This window comes from Miscanthus floridulus, chromosome 10 (assembly GCF_019320115.1).
Source record: "Miscanthus floridulus cultivar M001 chromosome 10, ASM1932011v1, whole genome shotgun sequence".
NCBI classification, from domain to species: domain Eukaryota; kingdom Viridiplantae; phylum Streptophyta; class Magnoliopsida; order Poales; family Poaceae; genus Miscanthus; species Miscanthus floridulus.
In genome coordinates this window covers 1,567,721-1,587,574 of record NC_089589.1, presented here as the reverse complement: position 1 = coordinate 1,587,574, position 19,854 = coordinate 1,567,721, and the positions used below count along the sequence as shown (strand labels likewise).

General features: G+C 44.7%; 1 pseudogene; it reads right to left on the bottom strand.

Moving 5' to 3' along the window:
* Positions 1-1,211: 1,211 nt before the first annotated feature.
* LOC136487478 (uncharacterized) lies at positions 1,212-19,710 on the bottom strand (annotated as a pseudogene).
* Positions 19,711-19,854: the final 144 nt, after the last annotated feature.

Genomic DNA, 19,854 nt, shown 5'->3' with positions numbered 1-19,854 from the left:
GCAACATAAATCTAAAAAAAATCTAATAACGTTTGAAACATGCATTTGAAAACATGTATGTATAGCCATATCAACATATGCAATATCCAGATAAAACACTTGAAACATACGAATACTTAAAACATAAGCTTACAACATATATGAAAACGCCTGAAACACTTAAACACAATATCGCTGGCGGTCACAGCCTACCTGGTGGGAAACTGCTGTGACACAGGCCTCCCCTTCCTGCCGACGGCACGAGGTGGATGGGGGAGCAGGTGCAAGCGTAGGCCTCTCTTGCCTCCCTTTCCGCGGAAGGCGAGGTGGATGAGGGCGCGGGTGGGAGCGAGCAATGGTGCGCCGGCGGGTGAGGCGTGGGGCGCATGGACCCAGTGGCGTGGGCGACGTGGGCGGGGCGCGCGGAGCGGTCCGTCCGGACGGGACGAACGCCATGGCGTATCATTATCGTAAAAAAACTAATACCACTAGTAGCAATGAACATTGCGGATTTAATAAATTTTATTTTATTTTATTATATATTATAAACTACAGCCCGTATGAAATACCCTAACAAAAAAGAATGCACGTCTCACTTTTGAGAAAACATTTTTTCAAGTTTAACTAACTATATATAAAAAATACCAATATTTATGATCCGTAATAAACATCACTAAATTAATATCGGACTATACTTTAATAATAAATACTTTTAGAGGTATAACTGTTGATAATATTTTTATATAAATCTTGTCAAATTTAAAAATATTTAATTCTTAAAAAAACGTGTTGTGTATTCTCTTTTGGAACGGTTACTGTGTGAGAACCAATCGGTTCAATCCATTTGGTCTAAAACCACCCCAATATTAAAACAATTTACATTGTATCATTCAGAATGAGAAACACGCCAAACTATACATGCCAGATTCCCAAAGCTCCTCCCTTATTCCTTTGTGAGCAAGCAGAACCACAGCACCTCGACGCTGACCTGACCTGTACCAGGCTCAACAAAGGGAACAGAGAAAGCATCCAATGGTATACAGTTTATACTTCACTGGACACAAGGAAAAACCGGTGCCCAGCATCTCTCAACATTTTCAGAAGAACATAGCAGAAGTTATTAATAGGAGGTTCCCTGCTATTTATTGAGTTATAGCAACATAGTTTCAGCACATCCCAACCCAAAGACTTAAACGACACAGTTAACTGGAAACCGCAGCAAAAGCGCTCTCAAGTACTAGTGCTACAAAATGGACACTTCTGATAGCTTGAAGAAACAATGACACTTCCAAAGACTAGACAATAAAACCTTGAGTAATGATGAGTTACGCATCTAAAGTTCAACAACAGCATGGCATCGGCGGCAAGGCTCAACGGCATGTAGCTTTACCATGGAAGGAACTTTAGGTTCAATGTATGTCCTGATAGCCAAGAGTCCTCGTTGAGCTTCCCTGAGAACATCAACGGGCAGTGGGGAGCACGTGCGACTATTGTGAGCAGGCACAAAACACCTAGCACAGCTCTGATAGGCCTCCAGCTGTTCAATGACGCTATGCTCTCAAGAAAATGGCAAGTAAGCTCAAGACTCTTTGCAGACGTGAATCCTAGGATCTTCACTCTCTTCATCTTGTGATGCTGGTGTCCTTGCATCTTCCTCAGATCTGAGGGATCTGTGAATACAGAGACATGCTCCATTTCCTCCTGGGCTACCTAAGATGAGAAAGTAAAAAATAATTGTAGTACTGTTTCCACTGTCATAGCTATTAAAATCACAGAAATATGAACAGCAACTTACGTCCAAGACCAGTGTCTCCAAGGAGGGGCAAGCATCAAGAAAGGAAACTAGAGAAAAATAATCATAGGCGAGGCCTGTTCGGCTGGTATTAAAGCCGGCTGAAGCTGTTTTGTTGTGAGAGAAAAATACTGTAGATTCTAACTGATAATCCGGCTGATAAGTTCAAGCGAACAGGTCGTGCGGTAAGAGCAATACTTAGCTTCTTGAGGTGGAGAAACTTGCTGTGCAGCATTGGCGTATTGACCATCTGCATAAAGATGTTAGTGTGAGACCCCGCTAAATGAGCCAAGTTAGGCTGGTCTGGTGGGCCGGGCCGAATGGCCAAGTACTGCAGCTCCGGTTGCCGGCACTGTTGCAGCGGAAGACTGTAGCTACAGGGCTTTAGCCCCGGAACTTGAGGGAAACTGAACCAACTTAAAATCCTGAGCCTGGGAGGAAATTAACTTCGATTTGAACCATTTACGCGAAGCAATGACGAAAACGCAAGAGAGTTAATTAACAGGTGTGGTCCATTCAACGTGTAGAGTGGATCTTAGCCGTCTTCCCGGGCTGGGGGTTACAAATGGTATAAGAGAGCCAACTCTCGCGGTTTCATGGACGTATGGCTTGAGAGTTCGGACAGGTTGCGCATGGCTTTACAAGAGCATGACACTTGGACCGGAGAGCTGGGAATATGGACGTGGCCAAGAGAGTCGATCCTGGACATTTGTCCCGTTTGGACGAGGACGCCGAACCAACCTACCCAAACGGGACAAATGTCCAGGATCGACTCTCTTGGTCCACGTCCATATTCCCAGCTCCCCCGCCCAAGTGCCATGCTCTTGCAGAGCCATGTGCAACCTGTCCGAGCTCCTGAGCCATACGTCCGTGAAACCACGAGAGTTGGCTCTGAATACCATTTGTAACGCCCCAGCCCGGGAATACGGCGAAGATCCACTCTACACGTTGAATGGACCACACCTACTAATTAACTCTCTTGTGCTTTCATCCTCGCTTCGCGCAAAAGGTTTGAATTGAAGTTAATTCTCTCCCAGGCTCAGGCTTTTAAGTTGGTTCGGTTTCCCCTCAAGTTCCGACATGAGACTAAAGTCCCGCAGCTACAGTGTTCCGCTGCTACAGTGCCAGCAACCGGGCTACAGTACTCATCCATTCGGCCCCGCCCAACTTGGCCCATTTAGCGGGGTCTCACATACAACCCATCAGGTTGTGGTTGATCGGCTCACTAAGTCAGCACATTTCATTCCCACCAACCAAAAATATTCATATGACAAGTTGGCTGAATTGTACCTAGAGAGAATTGTATCTATCCACGGAGTTCAAAAACCATAACCTCAGACCAAGGATCAGTGTTCACTTTAAGTTTTTGGAAGAGCCTCCACCATGCTTTAGGGACAAAACTCAACTTTAGCACAACCTATCATCTGCAGACAGATGGCCAAACAGAGCGGGTGAACCAAATACTTGAGGACATGTTGAGATGTTGTGCAATGAATTTTGGGGAGTCATGGGACAAACACCTACACCTAGAAGAATTTGCATACAACAATAGCTATCAATCAAGCATAGAAATGGCACCATATGAGGCTTTGTATGGACGTAAATGTTGATCACCTATTTGTTGGTATGAAGTGGGTGAGAGACCATTGCTAGGCCCAAGTTTAGTGAGGGAGAATGATGAGAAGATATAGGTGATCAAAGAGCGACTCCGGATTACAGAAAGCAGACAAAAGAGCTATGCTGACAAAAGGCATAGAAAACTAGAATTTGTACCTAGAGATTTTGTGTATCTGAAGGTATCACCAATGAGAGGAGTTCGTCGATTTGGAATAAAAGGGAAGCTAAGTCCTACGTATGTTGGGCCATTCAAAGTACTAGAGCAGAAAGGGACAGTAGCTTATCAACTTGAATTGCCCATTCAGCTTTCCAAAATACATGACGTCTCACAATTAAAGAAATGCCGGAGAGAGCCATCTGAACAACTTCAAGATCTAAATATCAAGCTGCAGCCGGACTTGAGCTATGAAGAGCGCCCACTAAAAATACTAGAAGTTGAAGATCGACAACTGAGGAGGAGAAAAATCCGATTCTGCAAGGTGCAATGGAAGACCCACTCTGTTAGAGAAGCAACATGGGAAAAGGAAGAAGATCTACGCAAAGCTTATCCCGACCTCTTTAAGTAAGTTCGATTTCGAGGACGAAATCTTTCCTAAGGGGGGGGGAGGATGTAACGACCCTCCATTTTAGCTCATAGTTAATCATAGATAAGTGCACAGTAAATGGAAATCAATTACAACAAGCTGGGCAATTTAATACACTTTGATATTAAAATGCATAAATCAATTATTAATTCCTGATGGTGTTTAGCTATACTTGTAGACTAAGTTCACTCAACAAAAGAATTCAAACCAGCATTCTTTTGCATATTTAAGTACACTATAGTACACTCATCACTATGCCTACAGTTCACAGTTGGTACACATGAGGTGTAGCCATGCCCTTCTAGAAAGGAACCAACCAATCAACTAGCAGCAGCTCACCAACACAGTGAATTTCTTTGACTAGGCCATGACTGAGATTAAAATATTTTAGGAGAGCTAGAGTACTAGTAGTAGAGGAGGGGCTCAGTATAGGTGAAAGGGCCTTGCCACCATCGAAGTAGCAGTCACTCAGTTCTAGGCCAGCTACCCACTCAGGGTTGTGAACTCCAAAGAAACACCTCGTGCACTCTGTGCTTGAGAAAAACACCAACTCTTCCACCAGCACAAGATGGTGACTTGATCACCATGGAGAGCGACATGGGGTGAGAAGGAGGGGCTGACTAGGAGAGGAAGTCACCAAATATCCCAAGTGCTTGCAAGCAACTTTGGAAGCACATTTGAAGCAACCAAGACCTGCAAGAGAAGGAGTGAGTGTTTGAGGGAAATAAGCCTAAGATTGGAGCTAAACATCATCAAGATTAAGGTGAGGTTCACAGGCATGTCTTAGAATATTTCTTTTTTTTTCTCTCAACTACGAACACTAACATAAGAACATGTACATCTAGAGCTCTCAAGTATGTATCTTTGAGTTACAGAGTTTCAGGCTAGGTTAAAAAACAACAGGAAGATGTGAGGGGGGAAGAACTCACATCAGGTTGGGGAGGGTTGTTACTCGAGTCCAAATGTCCGCACATCTGCATGCTCAGGCCTCCGTGGCTCTGTCTGGACGCCATGGTTGCCGAACTCGGCACCTCGATGAAGCACGCCGCCGACCTGCACACATGAGAGAGAGAGAGAGAGATCAAGGGGAATCGAAGGACAAAACCAGTGCATAGCAGCTAGAAACCACATAGATTTGTTTTTGGGTAGGAATCCTAAGAAAGTCCAGCACCCATGGTTGTCGGTCTGGAGAAGGAGAAAAGAAACACAGAGAGAGAGAAGGGCTGAAGGGGAGACAGGAGAGTGCGTGTGTGTGGCCTGGCCTGTTGACCTGCTAGCTGCTAGTGGTTTTGGGTTGCAAAGTAGTAGTACTAGTACTATGCCGTGGTGGATGGCTCCAATAAGTAAGTGCAGGTGCAGCTCACGTGAGAGTAGAGAGGGCTTAAGAATCTCCTACAACTAAAAAGACTAAAAGTTAGACTATTTTTTGGTGCGATTTTTTTGGGGTCGCTCCTCCCTTCCGGCCATGCGATACCCCGTGCGATAGAAAAAAAACTGCCATCCCTATGATCACTGCCTGCTTTGAAGGAAACAAATCGATCACCTGAGGCCACATGCATGGAAGGAAACAATAATCATGCATGGAAGGAAACAATTGGCAAAAATCAAGCAAGACTCCTCTCTTCTGGCCATGCGATACCCCGCGTGATAGAAAAATAAACTGCCATCCCTGCGACCCCCGCCTGCTTTGAAGAAAACAAATTGATCACCTGAGGCCACATACATGGAAGAAAACAATAATCATGCATGGAAGAAAACAATTGGCAAAGATCAAGCAAGACGACTTGAAGGGACCGTGACGCCTAAGAGGGGGGGGGTTGAATTAGGCAACTTAAAATTCTAACTCTAAACTATAGCCTCTTTTTCTAACCTTAGCAAAACCTTTGCAAAAGATAAACTATCTAAATGTGCATCTACGGTTTTGCTAGTGTGTTGCTATCTCTACCGCAAAAGGAGTAATTCAATTAATGTAAATGCGGAAGCTAAAGAGTTAGGTAGAGATATGCAAACTCCCGTCGACGACTCCGGTATTTTTACCGAGGTATCGAGAAGCACGCAAGCTTTCCTCTAGTCCTCGTTGGAGCCCCTCGCAAGGAATCCCTCGCAAGGGCCAAGCTTCTGGTCGGGTAACTCCGTGGATAGCCTCAGGCCTTCCCTACGTGCAAGTGGGTCTCCGACGTGCCTTTCAGCAAGCCTCTCCCGGATGCTCCCCGCCGTCTTCACTATCAAGCTTTCGACCGAAATGCCGCGGGCCTTGTTCCCTCCAGTACACGGTGGCGGCCACACCACAGACGCGGTTGGTATGATCTCACAAGACTACAAGCCCCTCCGATGTACAACAATGGTGCGCGCAAGCACCGAGTGGTAAGAGGTATGCAAACCTCACTAAACACTAGGCCTAAACCTAGAGCAAGTGCATAAGCGGTGGTCTAATCAATCTAAGCACTTCGCAAAGCACCTACGCTAATCACCTAATAAAACACTAAGCACTATGCAAGTGGAGATCACTAAAATGGTGTATGAACACCCTTGGTATGTTTCCTCAGATCCACTAACTTCAAATGGCCGATTGGGGGTTGTATTTATAAGCCCCACTGAGAAAGTAGCTGTTGGGGATGAAAACCCGCTTTTCTGCTACTGACCGGACGCTGAACTCAACCTAACCAGACGCGTCCGGTCGTCCCGACCGTTGGAGCCGCAAACACTTGATCGAACGCTGCCAGCGTCCAGTCACCTGCCACCGGACGCGTCCGGTCGTAGTTTTGCCACTCTGGAACCTCTCTGTACTCGACTGAACTCTGCTGTCCTGCGTCGGGTCGATCTGCCGCCAGCGTCCGGTCCAGCGTCCGGTCGCGCCTGTTGCCGAGCCTCTTGATTGGAGCATCTGGTCACATTCTTCCAGCGTCCGGTCCAGCGTCTGGTTGCGCCTGTTGCCAAGCCTCTTGATCGGAGCGTCCGGTCACTTTCTACCAGCGTCCGGTCGCCTCTGCGAGCTCGTTTCTTCGCGATCTTGCGTACGGCTTGGTTCCTATCTTCGTGCTTGGACTTTGCTTGATATCTTGGGTCTTCTCTTGTGCTTCTAAGGTCTTGCTTGAGGTGTTGATCATCGGATCATCACTTCGCCTTTGTCCAAGTCACGTCTTGCATCCTATTGAACTACCAAACACTCACTTGCAAATTTATTAGTCCAATTTGGTTGTGTTGGTTATCAAACACCAAAATCCAAAGTAAATGGGCCAAGGATCCATTTTCCTTACAATCTCCCCCTTTTTGGTGATTGATGACAACACGACCAAAGCAAGCAAATAATAGAATTTTGAAATTTAAAAACTACCTACTTGCTAGGATGCAATGCAAGGGGCAAGATTATATGATGCTAAAGGATACTACTTTGCAAAACCAAATGATACTACATAAAACTTATCTTGCCCTTGCAAATGTCTCCATGTGGCATTATGGATTTAAGCCTTGATTCCTACAAATCCTCCCATTGCATAGGCAATCCATAATCCACTTATCCTTCCTTTCTCGGACCATTACACCTTGTAGACCATTTTTAAATTTGGTCCTACAAATTAATGCTTGCCTTTGGTCCTCTAAATTCTCCCCCTTTGGAATCAAACACCGAAAAGGAAGACATTAGTAGCACAAGGGAGGGTCAAACTTTGTGATCCTTTGTATGTAGAGTGGAATAGGTCACAAAATTTGACTCTCATATTATATAGATTAAGCTCCCCCTAAATATATGCATACATATGATAGAAAGCAAAGTATATGCATAATTAGCAAGTTATTGCTCAAGGGAATTTAATCTATATAATGCATGGAGAAAGCATATAAATATCAAAATGAAATCAACATGATGATATTGGAAGAAATACCACATGTGGAAACCAACTTGATTTCTATCACTTGCAATAGGTGGTAGATATTTGAAGTATGATACTTAGCTCCGGGGACTCCATTTTTCTTGCAATGAGACTACTACACACATGATAAGCTTGAAAAGGTGTTAGTCTCAAAGCATCCAACTTGTAGAGTAACATCCCCCTAAATTTATGCACACAAGCGTGGAATACTTGTAGTCATGCACATTGATTTTAGTATCAAAATACCACTTGAAAGATGACATCTCATCAATATGAGAATCATTTTCGAAGATGATATTCAGGAGAAATTATCTACAATTTGGACTTTGATACATATGAGATGAACAATTGAAGGACAAGCTATGTGCCGTGCTCCTAAACAATTTAAAACCATGTAGGTTTGTTCCAAGGGTTAAGAATGAAACCGAGCAAGCCTACCATAAGATATACCTAGTGTATGCATGACAAATGATGTAAGAATTCAAATGCAAACCTAGGCATGAAGAGTAACTAGATGCTAAAAGATATCAATTGTAGGAAAATTTAAATCTAATACCAATTGAAGTAAATTGAATCTAGTTACCTAACATGGGAAGGGGAATTTGGGTCCATAGAATTCACTAACCCACTTGGTAATAACTTTGTCCATAATGATGCACCCTATGAAATGCACCCATACTTTGCCAAGTCTCCAAATTCCTCGTTGTCCATCGGACTTCTCACTTCCCTTTCGGGATCCAAACCTTCTTGGTGCTCTTCATGTTGGAAATAATTTCCTTTGGCACCCAAAAGCGTTTGACCCCATTATTGGCTTGCTTGTTCACCTTGATGGCCACCACCTTGTCATTTTCTTCTTCTTCAAGAGATAAGGCGTGGAGGCCTTCTTGTCCACCTTGTTGGTGTATGTGTTGGAGAGCTTGCTTATTTGCTTTTTGTTTTTCTCTTTCTTCTTTGCTCCTCCCCCATTCTTCACCTTGCATTCATAGGACTTGCGCCCTTCCTTGTGGCACACGTAGCAAACCATGGTTTGTTCTTCATCAAGCTTCTTCACTCCCTTGATGGTGTTATCTTGATGAAGTTGGGCTTGCTTCGCCTTGTCTTTCACTTGAGTCAAGTCCTTGGTGAGGCGAGCTACTTCTTCCTTGAGTTGCTCATTCTCCTTTGCAACCTCTTGTGTGCATGTATCTACAACAATTTTCTCAACACAAACTTGGTTGCACAAGGATGGGTCTAAACATAAATCATTGCAAGAAGTAGAGGCATCCTTTTTAGACATGTTAAAGTTAGAACTTTTCTTTTTAGATACCTTGGTGGGGGTTGAACTAACGGCTTCAAGGTTAGCAACTTTATTAGTTAGCTCATCACAATATTTGCACATAGTTTCCATCTTAGCAAGCAAACTTTTATAAGCATCTTGTGAGCTAGCTAACTTTTCTTTTAATTTTTCATTTTTCTTTACAAGTTGCTCATTATTGATTGTGCATGCATTTGTTGTTGCACTAGCCTTAAGTTGCTCAATTTTAGTAGATAGTTCAACATTGAGATTACCAAAGTTCTCATATTGTTCAAGCAAAGTTTTGTATGCTTCTTGTGAACTATCTAGCTTTTCTTTTAAACTTTTGAGCTTCTTTTGTTGACTAGTGCAAACTTTAGGATATTTAAGATTTTGTTGCACAATTACATCATAAGAAAGCATATCATCATCACTATCACTCTCACTAGAGGATGAGCTTTCGTTACCTCGTGCCATAAGGCACACACGTGAAGAGCTTGATGATGAGTGCTTACGGCCTCGCCTCTTGTGATGGTGTTCTTCTTCACTTGAAGAATCATCCCATGATCTTATTGAGGTGAGGGCTTGGTTCTTGCATGCCTTCTTCTTTGTCTTGGGGGTGGGCTTATTTGGACAAACTCCCACAAAGTGCCCTAACTCGCTGCATCAATAGCATCCTCTTTTTCTTTGCTCATTTCTTTGATTTGTGAAAATGAGATCTTGAATTTGGATGGGCACACCCTTGACATTGAGCCTTTAGATCATCTTCTCCACCTTGTTGATTAATTTGATTGATTCTTCATCAAGGTCGGAGGTGGAGGAGGAAGATTGATCATCACTTGAATCTTCACCATCATCATCATCGTCCTCATCTTCTTCTTCATCTTCACTTGAGGAGCTTGAGCTTGAGCTTGTCTCAACTTGCTTGCCCTTCATCTTCTTTTTCTCGCTACATGCGAGAGCTTTTCCTTTGCTTGATGAAGAAGCTTCTTCTTGACCCATCTTACGTGACATTTCAAATGCCACTAACTTGCCGATGACTATGCCTAGGGTCATGGTGCTCAAGTCCTCCATATTGTGAAGGATGGTGATGATGCTTGCATATTTCTTTTGTGGTAGCACGGAGATGATCTTCCTTATGATGTCCGCATCATCTAGCTTTATCAATCCTATTGAATGGAGCTCATTGATAATTAGATTCAAACGTGAATACATATCACGAACAAGCTCATCATCATTCATTTTAAAGGAATCATAATTTTGTTTAGCTAGACAATGTTTTTGCTCACGGACATTACTTGTGCTATCATGGAGCTCTTGGAGTTTTAACCAAATTTCATGTGCCGTATTTAAAGTGAATACTTGGTTAAACACATCCATACTAAATGATTCAAACAAACAATTTTTAGCTCTAGCATTGAAATGCATTTCTTTTTCATCACTCTTTGTGGGTTTTTCGGGATTCTTGATGGGTTTCATCCCATCACGAGTGACTCTCCATACACCCAAATCAACCGCCTCAAGGTGGCAAGCCATTCTAGACTTATAATAAGGGAAGTTAGTGCCGTCAAAGTGCGGAGACCTAGAGGTATCCATCCCAACCACTCTAAATGGCGTCGGCTCAACGGCGGTTAAGCCAAAGGTCCAAAATGAGCCAACTGGCTCTAATACCAATTGAAGGGACCGTGACGCCGAAGAGGGGGGTGAATTAGGCAACTTAAAATTCTAACTCTAAACTATAGCCTCTTTTTCTAACCTTAGCAAAACCTATGCAAAAGATAAACTATCTAAATGTGCACCTACGGTTTTGCTAGTGTGTTGCTATCTCTACCGCAAAAGGAGTAATTCAATTAATGTAAATGCGGAAGCTAAAGAGTTAGGTAGAGATATGCAAACTCCCGTCGATGACTCTGGTATTTTTACCGAGGTATCGAGAAGCACGCAAGCTTCCCCCTAGTCCTCGTTGGAGCCCCTTGCAAGAAATCCCTCGCAAGGGCCAAGCTCCCGATCGGGTAACTCCGTGGATAGCCTCGGGCCTTCCCTACATGCAAGTGGGTCTCCGACGTGCCTTCCGGCAAGCCTCTCCCGGATGCTCCCCGCCGTCTTCACTATCAAGCTTTCGGCCGAAACACCGTGGGCCTTGTTCCCTCCGGTGCACGGTGGCGGCCACACCACAAACGCAGTTGGTATGATCTCGCAAGACTACAAGCCCCTCCGATATACAACAATGGTGCGTGCAAGCACCGAGTGGTAAGAGGTATGCAAACCTCACTAAACACTAGGCCTAAACCTAGAGCAAGCGCATAAGCGGTGGTCTAATCAACCTAAGCACTTCGCAAAGCACCTACGCTAATCACCTAATAAAACACTAAGCACTATGCAAGTGGAGATCACTAAAATGGTGTATGAACACCCTTGGTATGTTTCCTCAGATCCACTAACTTCAAATGGCCGGTTAGGGGTTGTATTTATAAGCCTCACTGAGAAAGTAGCTGTTGGGGACGAAAACCCGCTTTTCTGCTACTGACCGGATGCTGAACTCGTCCTGACCAGACGCGTCCGGTCGTCCCAACCGTTGGAGCCGCGAACACTTGATCGGACGCTGCCAGCGTCCGGTCACCTGCCACTGGACACGTCCGGTCGCAGTTTCGCCGCTCTGAAACCTCTCTGTACTCGACCGAACTCTGCTATCCTGCGTCTGGTCGATCTGCCGCTAGCGTCTGGTCCAGCGTCCGGTCGCGCCTGTTGCCGAGCCTCTTGATCGGAGCATCCGGTCACTTTCTTCTAGCGTCCGGTCCAGCGTCCGGTCGCGCTTGTTGCTGAGCCTCTTGATCGGAGCGTCCGGTCACTTTCTGCCAGCGTCTGGTCCAGCGTCTAGTCGCCTCTACGAGCTTGTTTCTTCACGATCTTGCGTACGGCTTGGTTCCTATCTTCGTACTTGGACTTTGCTTGATATGTTGGGCCTTCTCTTGTGCTTCTAAGGTCTTGCTTGAGGTGTTGATCATCGGATCATCACTTCTCCTTTGTCCAAGTCACGTCTTGCATCCTATTGAACTACAAAACAATCACTTGCAAATTCATTAGTTCAATTTGGTTGTGTTGGTCATCAAACACCAAAATCCAAAGTAAATGGGCCAAGGATCCATTTTCCTTACACGACTCAATGAGGTTGACCCTTAATTTTAGTGTTTCCAGCATGTAGACCTGAAATTAAAAAGTGGTTGCTCCTTAAGAACATCAGTGGTGCAAAATAAAATATGTGCAGGTTATACATGGTGAGACTGGTGAACCTTCTGTAATTTTCTAAACGAATATTCCCACCATTCGTATATAGGTCTATCCCCCTGCGTTTCTTCGTGCTCCAATTAGCATATAATATGAAAGTATTGTTGTGTTCATCATGACTTCCAGTTGACTACTCTCATTAGAATATACTTCCTCTGTCCCAAAATATAAGTCATTATGGGATGTGTGCAGGTCAAACTTTTTCAACTTTGACTAGGTTTATAAAAAATACGTGCAACATTTAACAATCAATTGGTCAACTCCTGAGGCCACATGCATGTAAAAAATACTTGTATTATAATTGGTCAAAGTTAAAAAAAAATTGACTTCTCGGGAAGCGAGAATGAATTCTATTTTGGGACAGAGGGAGTATATGAAAGCAGTGTTGAAAATATTTTAACAATCAAGTTCGTCTCTGTTTGATTGGTAAGCTTAGACATCATAATGGCATTAAAAATTTCGACTCTCATGGACACCCTCATGGATTAGTGCAAAGCATTCTAATTCTACAGCATACACAAATGGCAACCTTAAAGACCATCTTAGATGTTCTGGCATTAGAGTATATACGTGCAGACACATATGCATGGTGGTGCAAGTGAGCAGCCAGCAGAAGTCGAGAGTTAGGGGGTGTTTAGATCTCAGGACTAAACTTTAGTCCCTGTCACATTAAATTTTTAGATATCAATTAGGAGGACTAAACATGAGCTAATTATAAAACTAATTACATAAGTTATGGCTAATTCACTTGCCAGCGTCGTGTACAGGATGGTATGAAGATGTGGTGAAACTTATTCGTGGATTTGTTGGCGCACGAAAGAAATAGATATCGGAAATCTCTTCCTACCGGTATAAAAAATGATCTTAGCCGCATCACGGAAAGATCTACACAATAGAGTTTGTTAGCCTGCGACGCCATGCTCTCTATGACTGTGTAAATTTCACGAACTTAGCTTTTTTGATTAAATGTCACTTTAACGTCGGTCATATACTTTTACAGTATTGTTATCTTATCGTGCGATCCGTGTGTTTTTAGTATAAAAGTTTAGCTGTCCCGTAGCAACGCACGGGCACGAACTTATTTACATATATACTCGAACCTATGTGTACAAGATTATATGGAGATTTAATTTAGCTGTCCCGTAGCAACGCTCTCCGTGACTGTGCCAATTTCACGAACTTTGCTTTTTGAATTAAATGTTACTTTGACGTCGGTATTTAATTTAACAGTATTGTTATCTTATCGTGCGATCCGTGCGTTTTTAGTACAAAAGATTTAGTTGTCCCGTAGCAACGCACGGACACGCTACCTAGTACTAAACCAATTCAATGATTTACTAAGCACAGCTATACAATATTCTTTTATAAATCACAGCTTAATTGATAATAAACACCAGGAGGCTATTCCTTGACTGTGGGATGCACACATGGCTACGTATGTGCTAAGTATACATACTCTCTTTTTTCTGTCTTGCTACATACCAATATATATTTATACTAATTACAGGAAGCGAGCAAAGTCAGGCGCAGGAACCTCCAGCGAACCAAACTGAGCCCGAGTTAAATCTTAACAACTCAGGCAAGAATCCTTGATCATTCTCTCCTTGAGTTTTTATACAAAGTTTGATAAAATAAAAGTAACATGCATTAAATATTATTTTCTAAAATTGACTATGGATGGATGACATTTGAATTTGATGACATGGGGTAGCTGATGGAGCAGGTAATTCCCTATTGTATATTTGGATGGAAAAGATTGGTAGGACTAATAACCAACTCTCACTTGTGTTATTGGGCCGTATAAATTCGTGTCAACCATGAACTCGTTTGGGACGAGCCGATTCTAGTACCCATGGAGTTGTTGTATAATCCCTATGGTAAGTGAGGAGAGGGTTGGGTGATGAAATCCCCAATCAGGTGTCGATGAAGCACACCCGGGCTTATATATTAGCACACATAGATAAATGTGGATATATAATTATACGAAATGGGGAAAGTTCGGTATCTTGACCATGAGTCGCACTGAAGGAAGTGCGATGGAAAATTGATCAAGGTAATTATGGCTAAAGTGATACAAACTTGCGCAGAGTAAAATCATGAATTCATGTCATGTCTCTTGGATCAGAGGCTACGTGAACCTATGGGTGGCTCTTTCTTAAGATACAAGTGATAGTAGTGTTTTTAAACTAAACTAACTTTTTCTACAAATGTTATTTTGAACATCAAGATGATATATTATTGATCATTTTGAGATAACTAGACTGCATTGCATTGATATTTATATGCTTGTCGAGTACGTTGTACTCACTCTTGTTAACTCTCCCTCTTCAGAAGATCCTCAAGAATGTGCACAAGGGTCTCTAGATGATGGCTATGCCTATGCAGATTGGGATGACTATGAAGAAGCTAGTCGGGTTGCTGCCACCTCCTATGGTGGATGGGATGAATAAATGATCCTCTTAGTTTAGTTATGTATGTCAGAGGCGATATGTCTTTGTCGCTCACTTAGTAATCTAGTTTGAACCTCTATATGTCGGGCTTGTAATAATGCGCAAACATATGGCGCTTCTTTAAAGACTTAAATGCGTAAAATTGTATTGTAATAATTATTGGTACCCTCTAGCTATTTTCTGTTGCAAACTCTGTTATGATTTATTATTCGATAAATCTTGTATTTGTTGGGTGATAAATCATAGGGCAGGGTTATTATTTATAGTGGTAATGACCCGGGTCGTCACAGTTAAGTTAGTTATACATACTCCAAGGTAAGACTGCTTGAGTTAGGATTCATGATATGCACATCACTAGCCCAGTTAAATCTTTTAAGAGTATACCTCACTTGTCGAAAGTATACTAGCAATTTTAAGGTTTGGCATGATGGATGGAAGTGCAACACAAGCATAATGAAGTGCACCCGAGAAGATCAAGCGTATGTACTCCACTTTCAATGCTTCTCCATGTGACGGTTGAATATGATCCCGATCTCCGGCGTAGAAGAAGCTGGATATATTTGGAGCTTTGTTGTCTATCACTTGCAGACTGCCACAGCAAATAACCTCTAGGTGCCTGAGCTGCCGCAGCATACAAGGGATCTTCAAGCAAACTATCTCACCACAATACCTGATTACCAACCGCTCCAAAGCAAAAGAATTGCATAGAAGGCACCCTAACTCATCCCCAGTAAAAGAGACAGCATTAAGCTGCACTTTTGTCAAGCTTTTTTAACCAAGGAAGTTCAGCTTTGGGTCGCAAGGAGCAACCGCCAAGTTTGAGATACCAAATTGAGTCGCCACTCCCATTAGACAAAAGTGAGCATGGGAAATTGTATGTTGCCCTCATTGGCAGTATAAGTAAAAGTTCTTCAATTTCTGGTGTTAATCACAAGAATCGTTGGCAGCATAATATCCACACATGTTAATCACAAGTTTCTTGACACCAATGCCCGAGTGTTTTTTCAGGATGCGGTCAACTTTGCTTGAAAAATCTCTGGCAGTTTCATCACTTGCACAAGCCTTTTTATTCATACCCAATGTTGTACCACAGAAAGTGAGGTTGGGATGGCATCTCCAGGATCGTAGAAAAGCATGAGAGACACACACAGCTCGGGCAGCATCTCGCATTGGCATCGGCGAATGTATATGACGCCAGATGTCCTGCATGCAAAAGCATAGAAGAGAAGTTCAGCATCACAACTATAATAAAGACAAATGGAAGCTTACAAAACACTGCCAGTCACCAGACCTGATTAGATAGACACTACAAAATCTGAAAAAAAATGTCTAGATGCCCAAATCAGGCAAGTGCCCAACTTACTGTTTCTTTGCATTTGTGCCAACTACGATGGATAGGATTATGTTTTACTATACAACAGTGTGCTTTCCAAAAGAGCATGCACTTCTGGACAGGGTCCCAATAGTCAATGATAATATATAAACAGGAGGTCCATGTAATTGTGCAATATTGATCAATTTTGACAGCGCTACTGTAAGAAACGTGATATCAACCTTAATAACTGAATTCATAGGATAACTGATTGAGCAGGTCAGATAAAAGAATGGCGTCCTACACCTACAAGGCTATATACAGGCCTAAGTTACAATGTTATTGCCTGTAATGGTCTAGGGCAGAAGATAACATGCCACACTTGTTAAGACTTCAAGGGAGTGGAACTTAATGATGCCACAAAGACACGAGTTATGACCTACCTAGAAAGCAACCGTTTTGTTTTTAGATTGTAAATTATAAGGAACTTATAGATGATGCAATGGAAAGTGCTCGTTGTTGATGGCAAAACTTATGGGGCTTATTTGGAGGACACAAGATGGTTGCAACATTATTATACATTTATACTTAGGAGCAAACACTATCTGTTGCTGAAAGTTAATTATGCACAGGTGGTTAAAAGCGAGGGTTGATGTCGACTAAATGTGCTCGGCAGTCCACCTAGGGGTATACCCGCGATGGTAGATTTGTCGTATGCCCCATGCTTCATCGTACTGCTGGCGGCGAATGATGTCTTCCGCGTGGCGCGAGTTGCGCCGATTATCGATATGGCGACGAACGTCATGACGATTGTTGAGATGTTGTCGTAGATCACCAGCGGGTTGTTCAACCTCCTGGTTGGCGTTGGGGTTGGCGTACTGCGGCCATTCCCGGGATTGACAATGTAATTGCCCCTCGATCCCCCTTGGAGATAAGGGCCGCCTGCCTAGAAACGACTTCCACCAGGTCGCTGAGATCGGGCCCTGCGTGGGCCAGCAGACCGGTTTGAAGACGTGGAGTGGCATGGCGCTTGATTCTGGCAATTTTCATTAACCTGAACCGCGGCTGCTTTGAGCATGGCAGTGGCTTTGGCGAGCTCCGGTGATGGCGCGAGCCTGCCTAGCTCGTTCATGGCGATGGCGAGGTTGGCGCTTGGTGTCGGTAGGACCTCATGCCCATCAACTTGGATGAATTCCTCATTGAGGTTGCGGGTGACACGGTGCCCTCCCTGATTATGGGCGGCGTCGCCACAGGTGGCTACGCCAGGATTGGCGTTTGTTGCGGCAGCGGCGGCGTTTGCTTCTGCGCGACGCTGAGCACGATCGGCGTTTCTTTCCTCTCGCACGGCGCGCTGGGCGTCAGTCTCCCCATTGTGAGCAGCACTGTTAGCGCTGATCATGAAGATTTTCCCAGGAAAGCATCTAGGCGGGGATGGAGAGCTGGCGATGAGGTCGGTGATGGTTTTGGTGGAGCCTTCCGACTCCGCCCTCGGATTTGCCTCTAGGATCGGGAGCAGGGAATCTTCATCGAGCTGACGAATCTGCACCATGTTGACAGCCGGTGAGCGGGTGGATGTTGCCGATCTGGTCGGTGTAGAGATCACACAGGGCCTCTTGATATGAAGCGGCCGCGTTGGCCAGCCCGTAAGGGTGAGCCGTCGTGGGACCCCGCGTTGGAGCATGCCGACCAGCCCTGGGCCGATCGGATCTGGAAAGCGACCGGCACTGCACGGTGTGCCCTCGTGGAGACGCCATGATGGTCAGATCTGCATTCTGCCACCTCGGACGCGTGACCGAGCGGAGTGCTTACGGCGAACCACCTGGAACGGAGGGTACTCGTCGTCGTAAAGAGACCGATCTTGGATCGATTCCACGAGCGACAAGCATTCGGCGAGCTTCTCGTCAACCCGATCTATAGACGCGATCAGGTCATCCTGCTGGACGGGCTTCCTCGGCCGGCGTGGCGCCGAAGGGCGAGCTGCCGGAGAAAAAGACGAACCCGGGAGAGATCCCGAGATCGGATCTACTGACGCAGATGACAGAGCTGCCGGTGCGGGGTTGTCCTACACCGGCTGGACGACCTCCCCGTCGCCGTTGGCGTTGACGACCTAGGTGATGGAACCAACCGTGAAGGTTTGGCTGGCCCTGGGAGCGAACGGAGAGCTTGGAAAACGTATTATCTGGCCCGCCATGGGATCAAGTGCACACCCTTACCTGGTGCGCCAAGTGTCGACTAAATGTGCTCAACAGTCCACTGAGGGGTATACCCACGATGGTAGATTTGTCATAGAGGTGAGCGAGATCAGGAGCGAGGTGGCGACAAGACATAAGATTTAGACAGGTTTAGACCGACCCTAATCCTATGTCCCGTCGGTTTGTATTGGCTATCGTATATGATTGCGTGTGTTTTGAGGGGGGTCCCCTACCCGCCTTATATAGCCCGGGGGTAGGGTTACATGCCGATCAGGTCAGAGTCCGATCGGGTAAGAGATAATCTTTACATGTCACTATACATTTGGCATATCCTAACAGATTCTACGCGATCTTCATGATGTCGCCGAGGTGCCTTGCGGCATGCGTCGAGCTGTGCCGTGAGCCGCAAGCTATCATCTTGTGGGTTGGACCGTCCCTTACGGTGCGGCCCATGTAGTCCGCCGTGGATACCTGCGTCAGACGCCCCCAAAGTTGAGGAGCCATCGTGACACATGGTTCACTTGCATTTTACTTGCAAGTTGCAATAAGCCTACAATAAGGAAAATGTCATAGCGTACCTCTGGAAGGTATGGTATCTGTATGTCACGTTCACCACCAGGAGAATCATCATCTCGCTGACAGGGCAAGGCGTTTGTTTTGGCCTGTGAAGCAACCAATCCATCTGGAGCACAGCACACATTGTTATGAATAATTCAGAATTTTAGGCACAAAGCAGCTACTAACAGGCACACCAACGCACACGGAGAACATTTGTTCCCTTGTCCAACTTTTAGTGCAACACCACCAACAACTTCAAAATTGAGGATGCAAGTATTTTTTTTTAATGCAGAGCATAGCAGCCTCCCTCCGCTCGAGGCTAGAGGTTCGTTTTCTTAAATTAATGTTTTTTCAACGAAGAAAGACCAAGTCGTAAGTTTGAGGGGTACAGTTCAATAATTCAATTGAACATACAATTTTGCAAGCGCATTCCAGTCTACACCAAGCATTTTAATCTAGTTGATTGATGAAGCCAGAAGCAGCAAGACGGTTATCGGCCATCGGCCACTTAGATCGATATAGCCCTGGATTGAAGTCTTCTCCCAGTCCCACCCAAACAATCTTCTTCTAGTTTTTATCAACAGAAAATTCACACATGGCGGCTGCGGAAGCCACAGGGAGGAAGACAAGGAGGAGGAGGAGGCGGCGGCGGCTCACCAGTGGCTTGGGCTTGCCGCCGCTCCATAGACGTCATAGCTTCGTCGACGAGGAGAAATCAAAGCTTCCTCTTAAAAAAAAATGAAGTGTTTGGATCCAATCTAATCCAACAAGGAAGTGTTGACGAGGGAATGAGTCCAACCACAAGGGAAGGAGGTGCTGTAGACGGACTGGAACTGGACTCCATCGGTGGCGGTGGCGGTGGCGGCGGCGAGGGCGACCGACGAGACGAATGGGGAGAGGATGGCAAGAGGTGGGCCCCGTCCCGTCTCCCTCCGCCTGTTGG